At 41.0% G+C, this 25224-nt stretch overlaps 1 protein-coding gene and 1 long non-coding RNA gene across 7 annotated transcripts in view; one reads left to right on the plus strand and one right to left on the minus strand.

Annotated features, from left to right (window-relative positions):
• The window catches only part of LITAF (lipopolysaccharide induced TNF factor), an 88813-nt gene that overhangs the window by 48119 nt on the left and 15470 nt on the right, over positions 1 to 25224 (plus strand). Inside the window, exon 1 of one of the 6 annotated variants that reach the window (XM_040574055.1) lies at positions 8043 to 8059. The exons of 1 other annotated variant lie outside the window; for it this stretch is intronic. The gene's annotated coding sequence lies outside the window, so the exon portion shown is untranslated. Of the gene's footprint in view, positions 1 to 8042; positions 8060 to 24690; positions 25184 to 25224 lie in introns of those variants that run through there. 4 more of the 6 variants (XM_040574051.1, XM_040574053.1, XM_040574054.1 and 1 more) reach the window with 4 other exon arrangements.
• On the minus strand, positions 17009 to 24957 carry LOC121078212. The gene is made up of 2 exons (XR_005824496.1): positions 23936 to 24957; positions 17009 to 19212 (listed from the first exon to the last, which is right to left on the minus strand). It is a non-coding gene; the product is annotated as an uncharacterized LOC121078212 (long non-coding RNA).

Consider the following 25224-nt stretch of genomic DNA (forward strand, 5'->3'; position numbering starts at 1 on the left):
ACATTCAGTATCTTAATAGCAAAATTTGAGGCTCTTACATAAATCTCTAGTTTGTTCAGAAATTTGTATGCAAGACAGAAGTAAATAGGCTGAGCTAACAATTTGGCAGAAATCTCAGCATTCTTGCTGATTTCAAAGGATTGGTCATGTGCAATTATATGTTTGTGATAAACCCCTACTGAAGACTGAATTGGAGAAATAAGGCGGAAGATTATTTCATTGTTGGCACGGGATTAATTTTATATCCAAAGCCTGAACATAGATTTTCTGTAAGTGTCACAGGCATCACCGGGGTTAGTAAGGAAGGCATAGAGTCGTTTGGTATTTTGAGCAAACCCTTGATAGGACTCTATGGCTAATTTCTGCTTTTCTTGTATATTTTCAAGGACAGATCATAAGAAAGTCTTCTGAATCCAAAGGCACCTTTATTGGAAGAGAGACGTGTTTGGTCTCTTCATCGCACAATTCTTATGTAATGGGAAAACTCATGCCACAGTTTTGCAGGCACACAAACTCAAAGATTTGAGAAACTATTCCCAATTTGCCTTTTTTTTTGGTGAAAAATGGCTTATTTATTTTTGTTATTTTTATGTTTTTATTTATATAAAATAAATTTTTATTAAAATTTAAAAAAAATATTTTTTAAAATTTTTTTAAAAAATTTATTTTATTTTTATGTTATTTTTATTTTTTTGCATGTATTCAAAATTTCTGCAATCTTGAAATAGCTCTATCTCTCTCTCCAACTTCCCAAGCACAACCTCTACATTTAGGCACTAGTGTTTAATTGAGAATCCCGTGGTTGTACTTGAGTGATTTAAATGGTCACGCAGATTGTCACCATGCTGCAGTTGCTTTGAAATTCACTTTCCCTAAGTGTTTTTGCTAGTAAGAGCAGTTCTTGGTCTTGCATGAATATTCAAAGGGTGTCCAATCCCACTCTAGCTTGTGATACAGAACTTCAGCTGAACAGTCACAGAATGATTTAAAAATAAATAATTAAGCAATCCATTGTATGATGGAGCACAAAGCAGAAGAACTGAATGTGCAGTTTCCCAGTGTCCAGAACTCCCTTGCTAACAGAAATTAGAAACTCTGTCAGCAGCCAATTGCAAATGTAATTAGCGTTAAATGGAAACGATTTCATTAAACTGAAAACCTGATTAGCCACTGAACTGCACAATGCAGATTTTCCAGCAGGAGTTACAACACTGGCACTTACAGAACATTAGGAAAGGAGGAAAATTGCAGCTCATGCACACTGATGGGCAACTCTTGTTTTAGGATCTTCTTGGCTAGGTTTAGCAACAGGTATTGCTGCCTCCCCTCTCTGTAGTAATATTACAAACAGCCGTACATCTACCTTATTAAAGAGTCCATTCATAAAAACCAGTAAGACAAGAGCCCTCGTTCATTTGTAATTTCCAGGGATGTTATTTCTCAACTCTTCTTTCTAGGGCTGTATTTTATACAGTTGAGGGAGTGCTCTACAAAGCAGAGATTTTACCATAGAAGTGACAGGCCCTAATGTTTTCTGTGGTGTTCGGCTGGTTCTCTGTGGAGTTTCGGTAACAGCATGCCAGTCTCTATGTGTGTCTGTGTGGAAACAAAATCCTGTTTACCACTCTATATAGAAAGTAAAGTGCTTCTGCAAATGATAACAAATGAAAGTTGTGTCCCTTTTGATACTCAAGGCTTGTTATCAGCAGTACAATGATGTCGGCTTTGGCATACACTGAACTTATCTTTTCTTGTAGGGAATTCAGTTTTTGATTTGTGTCTGGATGAAATAAGTTCATTTTTTCAAGAGGAATGAATGGAGTATTGTACATCGGGTGCAGGGATGTCTAATCCTCGCTTGTGAGTCGTTTGTGATTATAACTGCCTCTTTTGTGAGGGAAACAATGTTCCTTTGCCGCTGCCTTCTGAGTTCCCCGCTCAGCTCACACAGACCCGCCACGGCTGCATCATCCCGGCTGCCCCTCTGCTCCCCAGTGTTTTATGGGAAAGGAATCTCCTTCCTCATTCAGAAAGCTGGGAATGCAGCTCATTAGGATCTTGGCAGCATGAAAGAAGCTTGTCATTTTTCTTCAGATTCCCTCATGGCCCAATAGAAGATATAATTTGTCAGATAAGGAACAAAATTAGTATGATATTTGTTTAATCACTTTTTTTTTCTCCCAATTTTAACATGCTTTTTGGAGATAAAGTAGAATAGCTTAATGCTCTCACTGAGCTGTTTTTGAAAGTGGTCCTGTTTCTTCTGGAATTATTGCTGTCCTCTTTCTCCATGCCTTTTTTCTGCCAAAGAATCTGAAGGTGCATATAGAAATTAAGTGCAGTGGATATCTCTTCCAAGAAAGTCCAGATCTGCCTTGTAATACTCTTGAGGAAAGACTATGAAAGATAATATTGCTATCACTAAAAAAGGAGGGGTCTGGGAATTGTGTGCAAGAATTTAAAGCTGAGTTCTTTGATGCTGGTATAAATCTGCAGTAATGCCATTAACACTACCAGACCCTGATTTATGCTGGTGTGATCAGGCAGAATTTGTCTCATCGTGCCCACATCTATATTTCAGTGGTGGAAGAAGTGTTGAAATCCTGGTTTCTAAATGAAAGATCGTGGAGAGAAAAGAATCCAGACTCAATGTGCTGTGACACTGCGATGTGAGGGCATCAGTCAGCTAAAGAATGAAGTACTCCTTTTAGCCTCTGCTGGATCCAGTACATTCAGTTTGGAAAATAATAAAAAGAAGAGAAAAAATCAGAACCAAATAAGAGTCAAGAAACATGGTAAAATCTAACAGCAAGATACAGGAATGAAAACAGGAGGTGGCGGGCTGTGCAGCACTGCTACTGCAGTTTGAAACCTGGAGGCATTTGTGAAGTTGTCACAAGGAAGCCTTTGGTGGCTTTCCTTCTTTAGAAGAAAGAATCCGTCTGGGCTGGAGGTCTAACTCTTTGCATTTCTGTCTGTCAGAAGCAGAATAGATACCAGGCCTTATCTGTACTCTTCTAGCTACAGATACTCTTTTCTGATCTACAGGTAGACTTTAATTTCATACTGGCTATCTCCATTTCTATGTTACTTCATATCAGATTCTCCTGTTTTAATAGGGATTCTTTCTGTCAGTTATGTTGTACACAGGTCTTCTTACTTGTGTCATCTGTTCTTACAGGTGCAAATTTCCATTTTCACAGTAAATGGATATACTGTACATCTGTAAGTCAAGTGACACAGCCTTACCAGATGTGTATCAACTAGTGTCAGAAATACAGCAAGATGTTTTAATGAGGAAGCACCAGGAACAATTTTGCTTATTACCAATGACAAGTGTTTACCTTTGTTCAGCTTGTGATATTTTAAAGCACTTAGATTACTACAAGCAGGTATATGGACATCTACAGCAAAAAAATAAATACATTTTTCAAATGGTCCAAATCACACTGAAATTAATTTTTTGAAAAGAGCCTGCAGCAGCTTTTAATGTTTAACCATGAGTACCTGTAACATCTGTACTGAGACAATCAGTAGTACTGAAATCGGTATCCGTGAAGTGATTTCCCCCAATTTAATTAGACTGAATATGACTCATTTTATTTCCACTTAAACTGCGGTTTACTCTCTGTAACCTGCTTTTGTGAGCAAGGCCTCAGAATAAGTGTACACCAGGATGCAGCCTAATGCAATTCAGCATATCCAGCATCACTTGTTTTCAAATTGCATCTTTTTTTTTAACAGGAGGAAGAGGTGCCAGGTAAGTGCCAAGACACAGCACAAGACCTGTGGTTAAGTCATCTCTACTGTCTGGCAGCAATGGTTCTTGTGGGTGAATGAATGCAAAAGTCATCTGTCCTTTTTGTTCCTTGGCAGACACTTCCACATGTTTCCCAGAAGTTTCTTAGAAGTGAAGCAGATTGTGATCTGAGCTTAAAGCTTGGGTCTGCTCTTCTTAGGGCATTTTACACCTTTTTTTCTTTTTTTTTTTTTCTTTTTTTTTTTTTTTTTTCTTTTGACAGGCTTCAGGACTTTCCAAACATGCTAGTTTCAGTGATGCAGTAAGTTCTTAATCCAAGTGGTAGAACTGCTCTAGATAAGAATAGGTTCAATCCTTTATTAAACTTAACATTTAAGTACGGCGACACTGTTAAAAGCAATCATAAATTACAAAGCCAAGCACTTCCTAGGAATGCTGTCTTTCTGCATCTATTTTGTGCAACACATGAAGCAAGGGATTTGGAAAGAATTATATAATTCATATGTACAAAACAGAATTTAAGAGATCAGATATTTGATATGAATAATTCCAAATTTGTAATTATTTTTCTGTGATATGCAGGGATGGAGAATATTTCTTTAAAGGGATAAATAAATTTTTAACTGCCTATAGAACTTCACAGAAATTGAATTGTGAACTTTGAACCTACAAGACTGAATGTGTTAGCCAGTGAGATGCTTTGGCTCATCTCTGTTCCTTCCATGAAGAGCTGGGAAACTCCTTTGTCCCCCCCTCCCCAAATCTTTGGGCCCATACACTCTATCCAGTTAGATCAGCAGGTCCCTCTCTGAAAGCAGGAAACCATTTTGGCTTTCTCTAAAATATTCAGATTCTGGTATTTCCTGCTACCAAGTTTCTTGCCGAACTCATGGGAGGAGCTAAAGTGTGTTTTCCTGGGATTTTTTAGTAATTGTGGAGAGAGATGAAAAGAGGAGAAGGGTTTAGTTCATATTTCAGGTAAAATTTGATCGGCTTGAAACAGAATAACAACCAAACAAAAATCTATTCCTTTGTCTAATTGTTGTGTCTCTCCTAATCCAAATTCAAAGGCTACACTGAAGCAGGGAAGCATCAGACATCAGCTCATACTTTTCTAATAGGCAGCCCCTACAGAGAAGACATAACTGTCTTCCCTCCTCGCAGTGCTGGCAGGCACCAGAACGTTGCTGGGAGAAGCTTGGGCCTGTGCTGAGTCCCGTGATAACCCACACCAACAGGTGCCTAATGTAATAGGTATGCATCACGCACAGCCTTCTCAGCAAGCCTCTTCCAAAACCCCGCTTCGGGGTATCAGCTGGACTAAGCCATCCTCCTAGAGGATTTTCCAGTATAATTATCTGCACAACAAACCATGTAATTGCAAGTTTGAAATATTGTTCATAATGTTGCAAGTGGTCCCAGGTGATTTCTTAGCAACTGTTAAGCATTTGGCATTCACGCTCAGCTCTGTGCTTATCTAAGTATCTGTTAAAAGACGTTGTTTCTCAGGCAAGAAGTTGTTCTGAATTTATGTGAAAGTCTTGACATCCACTGTCTCATGTGATTACTGGGTCGAAGGAATTCTTTGCTCTTAGGGAACCTCAGTGATTTCTTATGTTTTCTTCAGTTTTCCAAGTTTCATTTTCAGGAAAACAAAAGCGAAGTGACCATGACTTTTTGGCAGTAGTTATGTTGTAGCTATGATGAACAAACATTGTAAGAGAATCAAGATGTACGGGAGGAACTCCGGGGGCAGCGGTCTGCTTTTGTGACTTCCTGCACAACTTGCTTCTCCGTTTCTAGCTCAGCTGGGACTATTTTCAAAACAAATGGCAATTGGTCCCTCAGATTAATCTTGTAAAATAATAGTTTTATTTTTAATTAAAATGAATAAAAAAGTTCCAAGTTTGTACCAAAGCTGGAATTAAACCCAGGTTTCTAGATTGGCAGAGCTCTCCATTTTCTGGAAAATCCCTTATAGGGTATCTTGGTGTTAACATCTGCTCTCAAAAGGATTATCAATTATGTATTTTTGTAGTACTTTTTGGTTCGTCACATTTAATAAAAGTGTTGTATAAGTGCCATATCATGTAGAGCCCGTGGCATCCAGTCAAAACTATGGTTTTGGCAGCTGGCATCTTTTTTCACATTAGAAAAGAGTGTATTATTCATGAAAACTGTATGGCATGGTAGGGGTTTGGAGAAGGGGATACTACATCTCCCATAAGCAGTAAGACCTGGGTTCATCCCTGCTAACTGAGGTGGCAAAGATCAAAGCATGGTTATCCTCGCTGCTTCCAGAGCCACAGGTAGCGGCTGTGGAAGGGCTGCCTCTGTCCAACCCCGCTTCTCCTGCTCATAGCCCGGGCACTGACAGCAAGGGGCAGTGAAGAACAGATGGAGTAGAGGGAACTGGTGGTGGTGCCCAGGGCTGTGAAATGCAGCTGTGAGAAGCAAGATTTGCTGCTGCTGCCCCTTGTGCTTAGCAGCAGCAGGATGAGGGAGTGGTGCCTCCAGAAGGTGCCACCAGTCACGGAGGGACCTGAGGGTGGCTGTATCAACACTTCACGTGTCTTAAATGCCTGAAATTGGGTGGGTGAATAGAAGCCTAAACCAGTTTCAGCTAATTACCTCATTTGCTAGGGCTTCTGCAGCTAATTGTGCTTAAAAATAACTGACAAAGATGAAGTCTGCAGTCAAGTAACCGCGCAAATATCCTGGTGTTCAAGGCTAAGGCCAAGCCCAGCCTCATGGCTATTTCAGTGCGTGCTGCATCGTTGCTTTAGGTACACAGGGCAGGTGCTGTGACAGCACTGCAGCCAGTGCTGTGGAGGGTAATTTCTCTGCAAAGAGATTGTAGGGGTTGGTTTTGACCAAACGGGTACTTGAACCGACTGAGAAGGAGAAGAGAAGACGTGCCATAAGCGTTAGGTGTTTGTTCGAATGTAAGTGCCAGTACTTTTTACAAGTGCCGGTACTTACACAGAGGTTCATGCAGTGCTGTCATAACTGAACAATGGGGATAGCACCAGAAAGGGTTCAGCCTGCTTTATGAAGCACTCGGGTAATTTCTCTCAATTAAAAAATGCACTCAGTCCATAATGTGGCTTTGTGATTCTGTTGTATGCCAAGCTGCCTGGCTATTTTGAGCAAAACAAAAATGTTTTCAGGCTATAACGGAGAAATGTACTTGTATAAATAACCTGGAATTCACATAATTCCTGGGAGGCTTAAATTGTTTTCTCTTGTCTGTGGTCTGGGCTGTAGTGCTAGCTTCTGTTTTTGTGTTACAGGCATCACTGAAAAAGACATGCTATTAATTTCCTACTGTCACCAGGCACATACAGCGCGTAGCAGAGAGGTTATTTTAGCTCTGTAGGCTTGGGTGCTGGGTTGGGAAATGTAGCTCTTCCTTTTGTCTTCAGATCTTATGTTTGACTGCTTCATGGAGTATCATTATTCACTAGCTCACGTTCAGAAGCTACATAGGAAAGCTTTTGTTTTATGATTACAAATCTGCAAAGGGAAAAATATTACCTATATACAGTCAGTCTAGCTATATGGAATGCAATACGGTGTTTGACAGTGGGTTGCTTTCGCACCAGCTGGCTTGAAATTTAATGGATCTACCATGAGGTACTTTGAGGAAGAATCTTTGCGTTTTTTTGTTAAACGTGCAAGAGACTGTGGCTATCTGGAAGTCCTAAGGTTAAAAAGGCCTTTAATGCATAAAGTTTTGTTTTCACTTCACTGAAGGTTTTTGCAAGTTACTTAAAACATTGCTAAGTAATTATGTCCCAACTACAGGCTACCCTGTTCTCTGCTTACGTGAACTATACAGCTTGGTGTGTCTTGGTGCTGCTGGTTGCCAGGCATTATCTAGGCAGGTTTGATGGGAAATTACATGTGCTAGACAGAAAATGAATAAGACTGCTCTCTGCTCTGAATCTTTCTCCCTAGTTCTTCTCGTGATTAAAAGGAAAAGATTTTAAAATATTCAACCCTATTACCTAAAATTATGCAGTCCATTTTTCATAATGACTGGGACTTTAGAAAATGAAGTGATTCACAGGAGAGTAGTAAGAACTTTTATATTATCTCTTCTTTTCCAGATGAGCTGGGCCAGAGTAAATAGTCTGCATGCAGCTCTGAGAAACCAGCTTGTTTCAAGGGATCCTTCCAGCTGCAGGCAATTATGTCATCCACACTAACGAGCTGCCATTCTGTGAGAGCTGGGCTGGGTCCGTCCCGGGTGTGGCTGGACATACTCCAGTGCTCTGCTACAGTGGGAGATACAGGGTGAGTGCTGTACGGAGCTGGAGGTGAGAGCCTGGAGATGGGCAGTTTATTTACAAAAGAATTATGGTTAGGAAGACTTCTTAGTAACACTGAAAAGGTTACAGGTGTTACGAAACAGACATTTATATCCCATCTTTCAAGAATCTAAGATGGTGTTTTTATGCTGCTACTGTTCATGAAAGTACAACTAGATTCCAACAGAAATACTGCTGCTGCTTTTTCTTTCTGTGACTCAGAGCGTGTCTCCTGCAGTCATTTGTCTGAGGGCTTACCACTGGCATGTAAAGGTTGCCTATACCAAGGTTTGTAATGAAATGCAGCTTCCGCTACTTCTGACAAATGGGCTTCATCCACCTTGTTCACCATGGCCTTGCTTTAGTAAGCATCTCTCTGTGCATAACAAGCAATGCCTTAGTTACAGAATAATCCATGCTCTCCAGAGACAGAGTTGAGTATTTTTGACTCTGGGGTTTCTTCCTTCTTTCTCGCATCTCCTTGGAGAAAACTTGCCTGTATGATGAATGCTTTTTTGTCATCCTCATTTTAATCATTGAATTCTCTTTCATCTAATATTGTCACTTGGCACATGCATAATAATTTTAAGGTCCAAAATACTGAAAAAACTTGCATTTGTAATGTTCCTTTACCATATAGTGTCTCCAAATTGCTACATCTGTGACTGTAGCGTTCATAGTACCTTTTTACTTGGTGTATAGTGAATCTAAGTAAAAATATAATAAACTGAAATTGAATGCCATTGATAAATAGCTGCAGAGTACCATGTTTAAAACCACTAGTGACTGTTACATTCCCCTTCAAATTATTTACTTTATTTCTATTTGTGATTAATCAATAAATTAATCAATGCTTAGTTATATATTACCCAAGAGGAAAGCAACAGTACAAATTAACACTGAGCTTAGATGTGGTCAAACAGAATTCTGAATTATTTAGAGGCAGCTGATGAGTTTCAGCCACTCTTGTTGCCTAGCAGGATAACATTCTGCATTCCTGATGATTTATAATCACTCTGTGTTTACATTTTTTTAATTTATGTAAATATATATTTTTATGGTCTTAGAACAGGTATCAAACTTTGAAGTGTTTAATGTCACTGAGAGAGAGACGATTAAGAAGTTGTCAGATCTCCGTGCTAATTTTCTGTAAATACGTCCTTTAACTCACAGCCCGTGTTGCCAGCAGGGATCCTTGGAGATATAAATCCTCCTCTGAGTATGTTTAATGGTGTGAAGAGCCAACAGTACTTGTGGAATTTCAGGCAGGCCCACATAATGGGAATACGAGTGGTGCCATGGCAAAGTGAGCCAAGGCTGCAGGCCAGGGTCTGGCCCACCCCTTGTTCCTGCTGCTCCCCTGATGTGGACCCCACAGCCAGCAGGTGCTGTGAGTCGGGGGACAGAGGTCGGAGGAGAGTGCTGTGGTTCCACAGGTGGGACGGCATGGGAGCAAAGATGACTGAAGGATCAGGAAATGATGAAAGGTCTTGTCAGGAGTGGGAATAATATCCCATGTATGGGGAAGCAAAGGATGAAGTGGAATTATGTTCACTTTTTAATGTCATACTGTAATTACTAGTGACTGTCATATATTTGTATCTAGTCAATAAGGGAGCTAATGGGAAAGAGAGTGATGGTAGGTAGTTCTGCCATCCTGACAGAGGTCTAAGAAAATGATCCCTGAGCTCACAAGTGGGGAATTGGTATTGTCTGGAAAGAATATTTGTAAAAGTGTAATAATAATAATCAAGGATCACAGATAATATTGAAGAGAATGTTGTTGTGTAGCGTGAGTAGGAGATGCAGGTAGCTGCAAAAGGCTCTTGTGGTTAGGGAAGAAAACAGGTGCCATACAACTTGGAAAGGATGCAGGAATCCATTCCACAAGTAGTACATGCAGGAAGGAAATAGAAAGGAAGGAAATAGGTATACCAGTCCATTAAAATATTGTCTGTCCTAACAAATCTTTGCTCCTTATAGACAGCATTCTGCATGTCTTTTCTGCGGGAAGTTACATTTCCAAAGCAAAGATAGCACGATTCCCCTCCTTCCTCTCCCCCCAGCTTTAATACTTGCTGTGGCTTTGCAGATTGTTTCATGTTGGTATTGACTTTGGTAGTGTGGGTTGCTGGCTCTTTTTTATGTTTGTTGGGGGGGGGGGGGGGGGGGGACTTTGCCTGTTATGAGTAGTGTTAGTAGTATCTTTACATATTTGTGACCAGGTTTTGTAACTCCAAACCAGCTTTCTGGTATTCAAAGAAGTTCAAACTCAAACCTTTGCATTATACTTGTGCTGTCTGCTACCAAACTCCGCCGTCAGGTCTCTGCTGTAGCAGTGCTTAAACACAGGACTGGAACCAAACAGGATGTTTTGATGGCTGATTTATTTAGGCTGATTTATATACTTTAGAAACACAGGCAGTTCTATAAATGGCCCAAGTCTCTTGCATGTTCATCATAGGCAATGGTTACGTGCACTTCTGTTGCTTGTCAGGAGGACATTACAGTGTGAGTTCTGCGTAGTCATGGCCTGATCATGTGCACTGAGTCATGCTTTTAGGCGATCACTGGGAGAACTTGGCTTCGCTCGATATAAGCAAATTTAGAGTTTAAATCTGTGTGTTGTAGGATGAAAATGCATCTCTCAAAACACTTTCCAGCATATGCTGCTGCTGAAAGTTGTCATTATAAAATGGAGTTTTGCTTTTTCTTGTTTTTGTTTATTTATTTACTAATTTATTGCCTTTTTTTTTTTTTTTTATTGTGACCCTGAAGAACCTTCCTCTTGGATAAAGGAATCTCATTTTCCATCTAAGAGGAAGCATTGGTTTGAAGAAAACTCCATGGTAGAAAGTGGAGCTGAGTTTAAAACACAGGGCACTGAGTTGTAGAGGAGCAGTGTGTACTGCATGCAGCACTGACATTACTTGGCAATTCATACAAAATAAAAGAGGCAGGAGAATCTACAGCTGTGTATGTGCAGTTGGTCCTTAATCATTAGCAGTGACTTGTCTTCAGCTGAGAAAATAAATCTGTTTAAATTATATCACCTAATAAATATACTGAATGCAACAGATTGAAGAGTTCTTTTTTCAGTTGGGAAAAAAGATAAAAATGTTCAGTTTCTTTTCAACCCAAGCTGCAGGTGCATCTGGCTTGTTTGCAATTTTGCGCAGGGTAAGAAATATTTATTTCTGCGTGGACAAGGACTAGGCACTCAGGCTCCTCTCTGCTGCACGACCTTGCAACCCGAGCAGCAAAACAACAGATTCTGCATAGCTGGTAGCTGGAGACACAATATGCTTACTGGCACGCAGGTTACAATCTACTGGGAAGATAATGGGGTGAGCAATTCGGTCTCCGGAGTTGGGAGGAGTTTGCTTTTGCTGTTAAGTGAGCAGCCAGGTGACTTCAATGGTTGTGCTCTCGGGCAGAGACGTGGTCACTGTTTTACAGGCACAGCTCCTTCTGTTGCACATCCTGTGGTCTGACACCACAGGAACCAAGCCTTCAGCAGTGTGGTGTGGCAGAAACATGCTCTGACATATGCCACAGAAGATAACAAGTGGTGCAGTTTTCAAAACGGCATACAAGAAATGACCAGGAAGAAAGTCAACACCTAGAAAGGCATTTCTGGGTCTCTTGGAAGACTCAAGGCAGTCCCGCTTCATGAGATCTCAGACTGGATGGTGAGACAGGAGAGTAGCAGGACACTATGTTATTTAGTATAACCCTCAACCCGATGTCTTGGCCTGTATCTTAACATCCTTTGGATGGCTTCTCTTTCTCTGGAACGGAAGCACGTGGCTGACTACCACTCTGTTTCCCATATATAAAAGGTAGGCACTTACATAGTGTGAGAGGAGACCAAAGGGATCTTGCTGACTCCCGTAATCAGGACTTTCACAGGGGATAAGTGTGCCTCTACCATTTTTGTTGCTGCCTAAGGCTTGTCAAAGGCTGCTCCAGCACCAAATAGGAGATGACAAAAGCAGAGGGTTTCCCCTCCCCAAGTGGCATGCTTTCACAAGGATCCTTCACACATTTCATTTAGTGCTGATCTAGTACTTTTGTTGTGAGCTTTAGTAATCTTCTGAGGGTCTAGCTGCTAGCAGTGCTGTGGCTTTTCACTTAAGAGGAGAACATCTAACCTTGCGTTTTGAATGGCTGAAGTACAAGCTGCTGCTTGAGTCCTTTTGGTAGGATTTGGATACAGATTGTCCTGATAAAGTGCTGGAGCTGTATCTTCTTGTACTGTCCTAGTTCTCAGATGCTAATTTTATGTAATTCAAGTGAAAAGAGATGCTGTGATAATTTCTAACTGTTACCCATGAAGCCTATTTGCATTCCCCTGGAAGCCCAAATAGGGCAGCTTTAACTAATATATCCTGCAATTCTCAATGAATCATTTGTATTAGAGTTTTCTGTCACGTAGTTTGCTGAAGGAGCAGAATTGCAAGTAAAGCATTGTCAGTTCCAGTCCTGGCAGCCTGGTTATCACCCATCTGGTTTTTACTGTATAACTGAGAATTCAGCAGGTTTTGCTGAAGAAAGAGAATTTTTTGAGTTGTACTGAGTGTCGTAAGATAACCACAGCTAAAAGCATCTACTGTGCTTGTACTAAAGCAAAGAAAAGCACTTTTTTCTTTCTTTTCAGGCCAGTGGTTCCCAGAATAACAATGTATGGTTGAACACACAGCCTCATTTCTATAAGGGGATATTGCAGCTTAAATGTTGAACACTAGGGCACTGTAAACTCCAGCCTCAGCCCAGGGCTGTTGCTACCAAATTAAAATAGTCCAGCAACAGCCTGTTAACTCAGCAGTGTGCTTATCAATAAGAAAATTCAGCCCCTCCTACTCTAATGCCAAACTGGTCAGTACTTCTTAGAAGAAGGAAAAATCTCTGAATCTATGCAATATTTCACATCTGCATCCACTTGCTACCTATAGGAAGGGGCAAAGTGAATGATACCAGACAAATACACACTTCCTCATGCGCACCAGCTGTCTCCTACTCTGCAACATTGCTCCCTTCTGACAGACTCATTCCATAAACTCTTGATTGTGGTGGACAGCAGCTTGGTGAGCATCTCACAATCTGCCTCAGTCTCACTAGTCTGAATTTGGCAAATCAGTAAGTCTTTGGAGTAAACTCATGTCTGTTATTAAATCATTGAAAATGATTACTTTTTTTACACCTGCAATTTTTAAACTGACTCTTAGAGCAATGAAAGTTAATTGTTACCTTTGAATTTTTTACTATGCCGTTAGGACTATTAAAAACAAAAATTATGGCATGGAGAAGAAGAAGAAAAATTTTTGATATGATGCCTAAAGTTTCTTTTTTTGTCCTCTATTCTTGCCTCATTATATAATAGCTGACCATCAGAGAGGTGTTCCAGTAACATCTGCAGTTGCACCTTTGTTTTCCTTAATCAGGAAATTTACTGTATCCACTGATACAGTATTATCAACCTGTGTCTTTGGCAGAGCAGCACTGGAGAGTTGAGTCTGAAGCCCCTGCGACTTTACCACTTCTGGAGATGCCTGCAATTGAGCTCTATATGTACAAAGTGTTTGGAGATTCTTGATGATAATCCCCAAGGGGTTTATCTTGTGCAATTTCTGAAATAGTAATTTCAAATATACTGAGTTGTTGTGTTCAGGCTTTCATTTTGGAAAAAACAATAGTTTGAATTTTATCCATGTTGTAGCAATAAAAAGACCTGGCAGAAGCTGGTACAGGTAGAAACAGATTTCTGATTATACCCTGCTGTACTCAGCCCTTTCTTTGAGGCAGGTACAGGACACAGTGGTAAGGAAACACAATTCCCACAAATTTGGCTTTTCCCACAAAGTTTGGGCATCTTTTCCACAATAACCAATTCATTCATATTAAATGGGACCCTTTCCATTACCCCCAAAAGCAATTAACAATTGAACATGCAATGAAGTCTGACCTAAACCACACTTTATTATTTAGCACCATCTCTGAATACCAGATGGAGCTCTTTCAACCATTTTTGCTTCATAAGCATTTGGGGATGACAACAGATCTTAAAAGAAAAGCCAGAAATAGGCTTGAAAAAGCTGGAATAAATAATTTTGCTTTATGCCTTGCATCCAGAATCAGTAAGTTGATTCATTATCTTAATAAAAAGATAACCTGTAGTTTCTTAGTAGGCTTGTGGTAGGATAGTGAGAATAGAAATGAAATGCATCTCCAGATGTTTCCCTAACTTATCTATTTTAATTCCATTTTCTTAGGAATTGCTCATATTCATAACTACTATGAAAAATATTGACAAGCTGACATTTAATTAAAAAGTATGCAGCATTGCTGTTATTCCATTGCATGGGGAAATTAAATGCTGATTTCACACTCATTTAACATTGCTCTTCCAGCCTGCTCTTGTAACTGACATTTCTGCCTTTCCTCTGGGTATCCAAAGCCAGTGTCTGAACTCATCAACAATGGCTGAACATTGAACAGTTTGGACATTCTGGGACAATGTAGGCATATTCCAACTCAGAAATAAATTAACAGAGAATGTATTAATAGTATCAGACACAATTATAGGTCTGTGCATATGGATTTATAGAAGGAGAGAAAATACAGTGCCTGGTTTGCTAGAGCAACTTTTGATCTCATTTTCCAAGTTCTTAGGATAGATGGCATACTGATATTGTTACCAACAGTAACCAGTAACCTCATGGAGCAGTGTAACTTCAGATAAGATGAAATGCTGAAGAGAATTCTGTGTGCACCAGTAAAAGTTTTTTTTTCTGATTTTTTTTTTCTCATTGCACACTGTGTAAATCGGTTGTCTGTGGTTGAAATGGAGAGGAGACATTTCATTGACATGTAGTTCCCACTTTGGAGTTGCAATAATTCATGTACATATATGATTCATGCAGATTATATATCATATAAATGTGATATAAGGTTGCTGGGGGATTTGGGGGTGACCTAGGGTTTTGTATCTTTAAGGAACAAATGGTGTTACTTCCATCTCTGCATATGGGTGATTTTTAAATTCATCCTTTTCCTTTCTTATTTGTGATGAATAACACTAATAAATAAGGGACAGTCCATAACATTTGCTCAAAACGCAATCTCTTAATAATCATCAACAAAAGAACATCCATGTCCTTTTCTTACTGATTCACCTTGTCTTGCAGTTGTGGACATGGCTTTCTCATGTAATTTGCTGGATGTCAGGTTTGTGGGCTCTCTAGGTGAAGGTAATTAATCTCATTTTAACAGTGGTAGCATTGCATAGTGGAATTACCTCTGTGAAGGATTTAAGTTTTTTTTTGTCTGATATCGCAAAGCCTTTTGCTGTATCAGTTTGGACGCAGTGTGTGCCATCTTGTGGACAAGGCACGCTATGTCAGAATCCTTGAGACATTTAAAGATTGGGGTATTTTGAGTGTATGTCATAAAATTGCTTAGTGCAATATGTAAAATAATAGAAGTTTGTAGCTCAATGTAATAAAACCCTCTTCTGGGATGTTGGTTTTGTAATTGAAGTTACTTGAGTTGGCTTGATTCTCTTAATTCTGAGGAAGCAGAAATTCTTTTGCTAGGATGCGAGTTGCTTGCTACCATTTTTGAAATTATCAAATGTAAAATTCTTTTCTATTTTCTTCTTGAATTAAATTTAATGACCTAGAATTATGTTAATCTGGGAACAAACCAGAAATAATTCTGTGAAACGTCTGTTGAAGCAGCATAATTGCTACATGCTAACATTAATAAAAAGTAAACAATTTTAGAAATGTCTTTGCTTTGGGTATGAAAGCAAAAATATCCTTATCAGAGATATAAGTGACTTCTACAAATATTTTTTATTTAAAGTTCATTTATCTCTACTCTTTATTGACCCATACTAGTTTATTTGATGCTTTCTTGGTGGAAAGCAAGTGACAACCCTTAAGATGGTGCTCAGTGACTGGAAAGTCCTTTCCAAAAGCAACAGGGATTTGTTTTACAGAGAAGACTGTAAAACCCCAACATTTGTCAAAATATGATGCTTTCTGAATGAGATTGCTTCCCTTTTCTTGCAGAGATCACTGAGAACAAATCATGAATCAGAATCATGAATCAGAACAAATCATGTCCTATAAAAGTCCTTTAGTGGAACTAGCTGATTGCCTGTTTTTTCTAAAATTTAAAATAAGGTGAATTTATGGAGTGTGTTTTCAAAAACAAGGATGTAAAAAGCTTTAGCATAGATGGCTGCAAAGGTGAAGTTTTTGCTGTTAATTTAAAAGTAGGATTCTAATAGGAAAAAAGCCTCAAATAAGATGATCTATGTGAAAATGTAATTTGGAGTCAATCAGAAGCAATTTTGTTTTAAAAAAAGACAATTAAATTTGATTTCATGAATGAAAATTGCTGGACAAATAAAGTAGTGTCAATCAAATTCTCGTTAAAGAAACTTTACAGGTCATTGTGCTGATGGTCTGCAGGTAAGCAGAGTCATTTCTAGCTGCAGAGTAGACGTTCTCATTAATTGGTCGTGCAGAGATACTGGAAAGGCGGTTGATTAATAAGTTTTCCAACTGTTCGTCTATAACAGAATTAGTGCTACAGAGATAAAAGCAGCTTCTGCTAATAGGTTGTTGCCCAGCATTGCCAGGTACATCTGAAGTACCGAAAGCTATCAAGCAAATGGCAGAGCAGCTGGTCCAGATGGCACTGCTGTTGAGATATATGAATGTGGGGAGCCTAAGCTGATAAGAAAACTCATGACTTACTAAACAAACACGTAGAACCAAAAACTAGTGCTGCAAGAGCTGAAGATACTAACATTGCCCATCTATATGGCAAGAAATGAGGTCACTGTGATAATTATAAAGGGTCTGTGCTTGCTGACCAATGCTGAGAGCTTCTTTATGAGCTGGACTGAATTGAGTCAGGAGTTTGCAGAGGAACCGTTTATTTTTAGCTACTGGAGATTTGTTCTGGTTGTGTCACAGATTACTTGCTGAAGTGAAAAATCCAGAGGAGCTTTGGATAGAATCACAGCGTGGCTGAGGTTGGAAGGAGCCTCAGGGTCCATCTGCTGCCCCCTGCCCCAGCAGGGCCACCCCGAGCAGGGGGCCCAGGCCTGTGTCCAGGTGGGTTTGGGAGATCTCCAAGGAGGAGACTCCACAGCCTCTGTGGGCAACCTGGGCCAGGGCTCCGGCACCCGCACAGCACAGAAGTGCCTCCTGGTGCTCAGAGGGAGCCTCCTGTGCTCTGGTTTGTGCCCACTGCCTCTGGGCCTGGCCCTGGGCACCGCTGAGCAGAGCCTGGCTCCGTCCTCCGTGCACCCTGCCTTCAGGGGTTTGTAGGCATTGGTGAGATTCCCCTGAGCCTCCTCTTCTCCAGGCCGAGCAGGCCCAGCTCGGTCAGCCTCTCCTCACAGGAGAGATGCTCTGGTCCCTCCATCATCCTTGTGGCCTTATGTTGGACGCTGCCCAGTATGTCCAGGTCTCCCTTGTACTTGGGGGCCCAGGACACAGAACTCCAGGTGTGGCCTCACCAGTGCTGAGCAGAGGGAAAGGATCACCTTCCTCCACCTGCGGGTAACACTTTGCCTAATGCAGCCCAGAAGTCTATTCACCGTCTTTGTGGCAAGGGCATGTTGTTCGCTCATTTTCAACTTGGTGTCCACCAGGACTCCCAGGTCTTTTTCTGCCAGGCTGCTTTCCGGATGGGTGGTCTCCAGCACGTCCTGGTGCCTGGGGCTGCTCCTTCCCAGGTGCAGGACTTTGCGCTTGTAGAAATTCATTAGGTTGTTGGCTCAGTTCTCCAGCTTGGGCAGGTCCCTCTGGATGGCAACACAACCCTCTGGCATATTAGAATCTATGTATACAGCAGATCAGTCAGCTCTCAAAATCCCAAAGTGCTTTCAACCATCACATGCGAGGGTTTCTGGTTCACTTATTTTTATTACTGATGTTTGTAAGGATATTCAGTTGTTGACTGATTGCCTTGCACATCACAAAGGATTAGTCTGAAAAGACAGAGGATTCATTTCAACTGAGGAGCGTCCTGCACATTTGGTGTCCATATGTAACAAGCCACTGAACATAGCCAGCAAATTTGGCGAAGTGCTCTCTTAACATTTAAGAATGAATGATGAGATTGTGTTTCACCATAATTAGTCATCATTTTGGTTAAATGGCTATCAATCCCCCCATTGCTATCACTGTTTTAGTCTGCAGTTATGACGCTTGTGCTGATTTTGTGTCCAGATGGTGAGATTTCTGGTTTGCTGCTTCCTGCAGACAAACAGTATCTAATGAGAAGATAAGATACCTGAATTGCTGGAACAGGAACTGACAACCTTCTCAGCTGAGAGTGTTGGCCATTTAATTTATATGTGGACTTGAGAGATTCCCTAAAACACCTTTAATGAAGGCACTGCTGCCAGAGGTGGGGAATTGAAATATTAAACATTATCTCTGAGGTATTCTTAAATAATGTAACATGAGTTATAACAGCTGGTGACTATAAGCTAAGACAGAATTTAATAGCAATAATTTCATATTTGCCAGATCTACAGCAATATTACTAGAACTAAGTTCAAATGTCTGTAGCAGGGAGGGGAGCACAAGAAAAACGCCTTTCAGCATCCATCTTTACACGTAATGTGTGTGGCTGATGCTGGACCAGAGTTGCAGAGAAGTGGATATTCGAGGCCTTAAGTCTCATTGGATAACTATGAATTTTAGCAACGAAGTCTTAATATCTGTCTGTGTTTCTCAATCTCTTGCCTACAACCCAACAAGGCTGTAATAATTCTGACATCCAGACAGCAGTTGTATGAAAGATTATGATGTCAGAATTGTACACGGGCGAGTACTGTGGTATTCCTTACTCACTTTAGATCCACAGTTTGATCAAAGCAATGCATTAACATAAGTCAGGCTGCTGCCGTAAGTAAAACAACAGCATGCTCAAATGTAAGTAGATCAGTTGTTTCGGTCATCAGATGTAACATGAGCCAGCAGAACTGGTGTACAGCCAAGATGATACCAGCAGCTTGGCCAAACAGAAGGAACGGTGAGAAGATGTGATTTTTGTGCTGCTTTGTTCAGGAGTAGCATCACAACAGTTGAAATCACGCTTCAGTTCTGCCTGCAGGAAAAATAATCATGCAGCTTTATTTTTGAAGTCATATCCTTCTTGTACTCTGTCAGGGGAGTGGAAAGATGAATTTGAAGGGTAAAGGTTTGGAGAATTTTCCTCTCTGATTTCTGATGGCATTGTTTGTGAGTCCATCAAATAATGGATGATTTAATAGGGAGAGAGCCAACACTGTTAAATGTAAAGATTTTCTTATCATAACAATTTTCCTTTTGGGTACCTGTACTAGGAGAATCACTGCTGGCAGTGAATGGTTCTCCTTGTCATTATTTACAGGAGGTGTTCTGGGAAAAATAGATGTATCATTCCCTCTTTTGACATCACATCACTGTGCCACTTTCTAGGGGAGATGTTATGATTTACAGACTTGAATGTTTTACTTCAGTGCAAAATAAAGTGTTTTGCAATCTGGCGGCTGTTATTAGCTGTTAGCATGATAAAATAACACTACGGGAGATGGTAATTAAGGAGAAAGCAATAATAAAAGGACAGCAGAGTATTAATATTAGATTTGGATCAATTTAGCAGTGCGGTCACACAATTTTAATTGCGGAGGGTCACTTGCAGTTTCAGACTAGCTGTGCTATTTTCTGTTTCACTTAAGAAACTCAGTGTTTCCAACCCTTCACAACCATGTTGCCCAACATATTACCAGCTTTCAGAGAAGTGAAATAAGTCATTATCCTATACAGTCATGCTAGGCAAGGCACGTGCAATGAGGAGGGTGTGTACTTGGAAGAGAAGGAAAAGCATGGCAGGAGGATGGCAGATGCTTGGTGTCAGGAGTTGCTGGGATACCTTCCTCTAAGCTGGCCTCGCCAGAAAGGGTGACAGGCTGTGGCAATGCTCTGTGGAGGTGGGTGAAGAGACTTGATCTGAGAGCAGTTCAAAAGCTCAAAACTTTTAAGACGGTTCACCCTTTTCATCCTGTTGGTTTCCAGCACCAGGGGAAGTGTAAAAGACACTGGAAGAAAATGGGAACTGAGAAATAAGACAGCTTTACGCAAGATAATGTGTCCGACAGCTCACTTGAAGCTACCACTTATCTGTCATATGAGGCTGTTATTTTCCCTATCGCTTCCACGTTGGTATGGAGCAATAGTCGTTTTGACGCGTGAACCTCAGCAGTGAGATTGTCAGTCATGGGCTATTTCTCCTCATGGAGCAGTTCCTGAAAGGGAGGGTGTATTTGGGGTTCTCTGTTGTCTTTTTCCCTCATCCTGCTGCTGTGTATAGAATTTATTTGGGGGTAACTTAAGCTGAAGTTATTAATGCCCAAATCAACATTGCAAAGCAGTGAGCACTAAGTGAACCCACTTCCTGGCAGTCTTCAAACCCCAGCTCCCCTCGTTTCCCACAAACACACTGCACCGTGCTGTCAGATGAATTTGGCACTCAGAACGTTAAGTCCTCGGTAACGGCACATATCGGTATACTGTTGGCTAATACTCACCCAAGCAGAAACGATATCTAGGCCTTTCTCTGCAAGTTGATAATTATTGCATTGTTAACTTTCAATTACGTTAATTATCGTTTCTATAGCAGTGCATGATAGGAAGTCTATTATGGCAGCACTTGGCTTTAAGTATTGTAGATATTTTTATGTGCATGTGTTGTTAGAAGTAGCTTGTGGAATAAAACCAAACTCGTCAACAATCAGAAAACAAGAACATTGCTATAGATTGGGTTTTGAAGGTGACAAAACTCTTAAACTCCGAGCTAGAAATCAAATTACATAATTGCAATTTGTATTATGGTACGTTTTTTTCTTTTTCTTTTTTCTTTCTTTTTTTTTTTTTTTAACACTGATGCATTATTTCTTAAATCAGATGGGACTATTAGCTCACCAGTTGAACATTGTACAAAATGGGGGTGGCATTTGTAAAGATCTGTGCTCGTCTAAAATATATTTTCCAGAAAGTCATCCAAATTTGTCTGGAAGTAGTCAAAAGATATAGAATCTCATAGAATCTCATACTTCTTTTGTCAGTTTCTTCTAGTGGCTCATCAGTTAAGTGTTGAAATGGAAAACAAGTCGTTAACCTTCCCGGCTTTGACCTCTGAACATAGCTTTTTACTATACTTTTCTCTCTTTGATTAAAAAGCTCCTTATCCCCTGGTACCTTCCTTCTGATAATTCAGTGAGTGCTTTTAGACAATAATTTTCTAACCTTGAAGAAATTTTATCATTCCATAATTAAGAGATTTAATACACAGAGTAAATACTGATCTTCACATCAGTCTTGTTTAATTAGGGAGAAACATAAGAAAAACCTGTGCATTCCTTATACTGATTATTTTGACAAATATGTACAATAAAACTTGTTTATTTTACTTCCTAGATTTTTTTAATCCAAATTCTTTAGTAGTAACAACCTAGCAGAGCAGTATTTTGATAATGGAAAGAAAAAGGTCAAGACAGGAAGAGATTGTGTGAACTTATTTAAATAATTACAAGAAAGGCTAACAAAACTGGAGAGGATTTATATTGGCATTATGCACAAAATAACATTAAAAAGAACTTAGTTCATAGGTGAGCTAAAAGAGCTGTGAGGTTCATAGAAAAGATTTAGAATTAGTAAAATCATTGCTAAGCTCTACCAGTTTAATTAAAATCCAAACTCTGCATTCTCAGGCAGTCAGCATTCCCATGGGCAGAAGCTTAATTTTGATTAAGTACCATTTGACATTATAAATGTAAGTAATTTATTCTTCATTGGCATTGATCCTATCTGGAAGTTCAACCCCCGGGGGCTTTGAGGTATTCTTTCAAGCCATTGATGCTTCCAATAGTGAATGATGTAGAAAGGACCATTTTGGATTTTTGGTTTCATTTGGTTCACTACTTTGAACACAAATCATTCAAAATATTTGCTGTCCTCGGTGTTGCACTTCTAGATGGCACTGCTGTATTGCTTTTATTTTCTAATCCTATCAAACTTACCTGTTTCTCTTTTAAAATATTTATATAGTGAAACGCAAACCTATGGGTGGCTTAAATTTTAGCTGTTGTGTAGATCAGGATATTGACTGGCAATTGCAGTACCAAAATGTCCATCTTTATATTTCTTGTGCTAAATGTTCACAGTGTGTTGCAGTTCTTGTTCTGTTTGCTTTGCAACTTGAATCAGCCATTGTAGCAGTGAAAAAACCACAAAACATTCTTTAAGGCTATTTGACTTAATGTCATCTACCTTGCTTTGCATGTAAATCTGTGCATCAACCTTGCCTGCCAGTCTAAAACTGCAACCTAGTACAAATCTCCTTAAATATCTAGTATTATTGAAGTGATCAAAAGTCATTTGAGATTCTTTTTAGCCTTGACAAATTAGTACACGCAAAATCACTACAAAAACCAACTGTATGTGTGCAGATCCTACAACTTCCAGGCAGGAAAAAAATAAGGTGACATTAAACCTTGTTTACTTCTGCACATTGAATGTACATCAACTTCTCAGCTTCATTTAGTTTCTTTGGTGGAAACTGACCGAAGTAAAAGCTAATAAATCTAGCACCTATGCTAAGGCATTCATTTTTGGGGTTAAACTGACATCTACTGGTGTCCTGTAATAAATTACATGCCATTAGTGTGCGAACAAAACATATACAATATACCGTGTACTTTACTGTTTCGTGACGCTGTCGGATGACTCAGCAGGGTGGAGAAAAGCGTAACAGCCAAATACCAAGGGTGGGGCTGCTTCGTACATCATACCACCAGAAAGGTGACAGAGCAGAGCTCTTGTGGGATACTGCGTTGGGACCTACGTAAATTTTCTGAATTCGTCATGTGGCCTTTCTTCACTTTTTTTTTTTTTTTCTAACAAGTTAAATATATCATCTTCAGAACACAGCTCACAGAGTGGAGGAGATGATCAAGATTTCTCTCCATTTCTAGCTGTGTTTCCTCAAGCATAAAGTGAGTTCGTGCTGCGTGTCCCCACCCAACCGCTTGGTCTACTGTGGCTGACTCCAGGAAGAGCGGGTCAAGCTGTCCCTTGCTTCACTCTGCATCGCCAGAAAAGGACTGGAAAGGGAGCAACTGGTAAATGGTGAGATAGGTGGGCAGGAGGAGGGGTAATGAGAGGAAATACACCTGTGCACTGCTAAACTGATGCTGTTAGTGGCCTAACCACCAAGCTGTATATGGACATTTGGTAAGAAGAGTGGTAGGGCAAAATGGCACAATGTTATTGGGGTCTGCAGAGAGGGGTAGAAGCTGTAGCATGAGGCAGCCTGTGATGAGATGTAAGCAAAAAATATAGCACCGGCAGTAAGAAGGCTTTCAGATGAGGCTCATGCCTTATTGCACCCCAGGAGATGCGTTTAGTCCTGGCTTCTCTCTGCTGTGGCTTCTAAGCTGCTCACATCCACCTGGCAAAGGAGATTCAGTTACAAAGAGCACAATTACTCCAGTTTTACCAAAGCCAGGGCACCAAGGCAGAAATTACACATATCCTGCTTCTGAGATAAATATCGTGACCTATAATGTGATTTCTTGACAATGATGAAAAGTTACTCACATCTAAGTCACATTCTACCCTCTGGGTTAAACGCTAACAAGCAGGAAGGACTGACTGCTGCCGAATCAAAACAAAAGCAAAACCTACCTTTTTTTTTTTTTTTTTTTTTTAACAGAATCAGGGGCGAGGAGTATTCATGCTGGCAGAGCCCTTGTACTTCACTATCTGATCAAAACCCTGCATACACATACCTGTAGGCAATACAGTAGATCCCTCTGACCGCAGAGTTGACTCTTGGGCTTCTCATCACTTGGAGTGAATGCACCTTTTGTCCTATGAAACCTGAATCCTGGCCCTGGGATGGGCTTGAATTGAAGCTTTATACGTGTTACTTAGGGCGAGGGCCAAGAAAGGTTTTAAGCACAAAACTAAGACTTTAACAGGTTTTAGATACTTTCAGCAAAAAGGCCTACCATAGAGTCCCTGCTGAGCCCTGGGGGGTTGGTGACTCCTTCCAGTCCAAAGCAGATTGAAGCACTTAAATAACAAATCTTGCCAACTGGCTCATTTAAACTGCAGTGGTGAAGCAGAAGCAGCCCTTGGTGAATCCCTTTCAGCGATCTGGCCAGTAATGGTTTCTGTCTTACCTTGGCACATATTTTTGAGCTGTTGGGTTGGATGGATGAAGGAGCAACAACCTCTGTAGCTTCCAAAGGCTGAATCCAATTAATTGCTTCTAAGAGCCCCAGTTAACGACACTGGATCTGTTGGGAGGTTTCTTTGATAATTTTCTTTCAGTTTTGTCACATGCAGCACTGGCTGAAAGAGATGATCCTGGTAACACAGGCATATCAAGGAATTAGGGGAAGGATTTATTTTTTCCTCCTGTGCTAGGAAATAGGCAGTCTGGCAATGCTGACTACGGGGAAGCTGAGGATCCCTGTGAATCTGGGAACCTGCGGGTAGCCCCTGGGCAGGACCTTCCAGCGGGACGTTTCTCTGAGGAGGCAGCCTCCACTCCCGGCGTCGTGCGTCGAACTTTTCGTGTTTCCTGAGGCTTTTTTTTTGCATTTCGTTTTCCTTCTCCTCTCGCCCCGCTGCCAGGTGCCGCAGGCCGTGGAGGCGGAGCGGGGGCGGCCGGTCCCGGAGCCGGGGGTGTCCGGGGCAGGTGCGTGATTCGTGCAGCCTCGGGGAAGGGGAGGAGAAAGGGACGGGACGGGACGGCGGTTCCAGCCGGGCGGCGGGGAGGGCAGGCGGCGGCCGCTGCGGAGCGGTAAGGGATGGGCCAGGGGGATCCGGGGCTGCGCGGGCGCCTCTGGAGCCGGGACGGGCGGGAAAGCGCCGGGCCCCTCGGAGAAGCCGTCGGTGGTCACCGAAGCTGTGGGCAGGAAAAGGAAGAAGGGACGGCACCGGGCGTCCCTCTGTCAGGGCCGCTCCCCTGAGGGCGCGGCGCAGCTCAGCTCCCTGTGGCGCTGGCGCTGCCCCCGCCGCCTCGCCGGGTGTGTGGCCGTGTTTACTTTCTGCCTTACCAAACCTGAAG

The sequence above is a fragment of the Cygnus olor genome, chromosome 15, assembly GCF_009769625.2.
Source record: "Cygnus olor isolate bCygOlo1 chromosome 15, bCygOlo1.pri.v2, whole genome shotgun sequence".
Taxonomy (NCBI): domain Eukaryota; kingdom Metazoa; phylum Chordata; class Aves; order Anseriformes; family Anatidae; genus Cygnus; species Cygnus olor.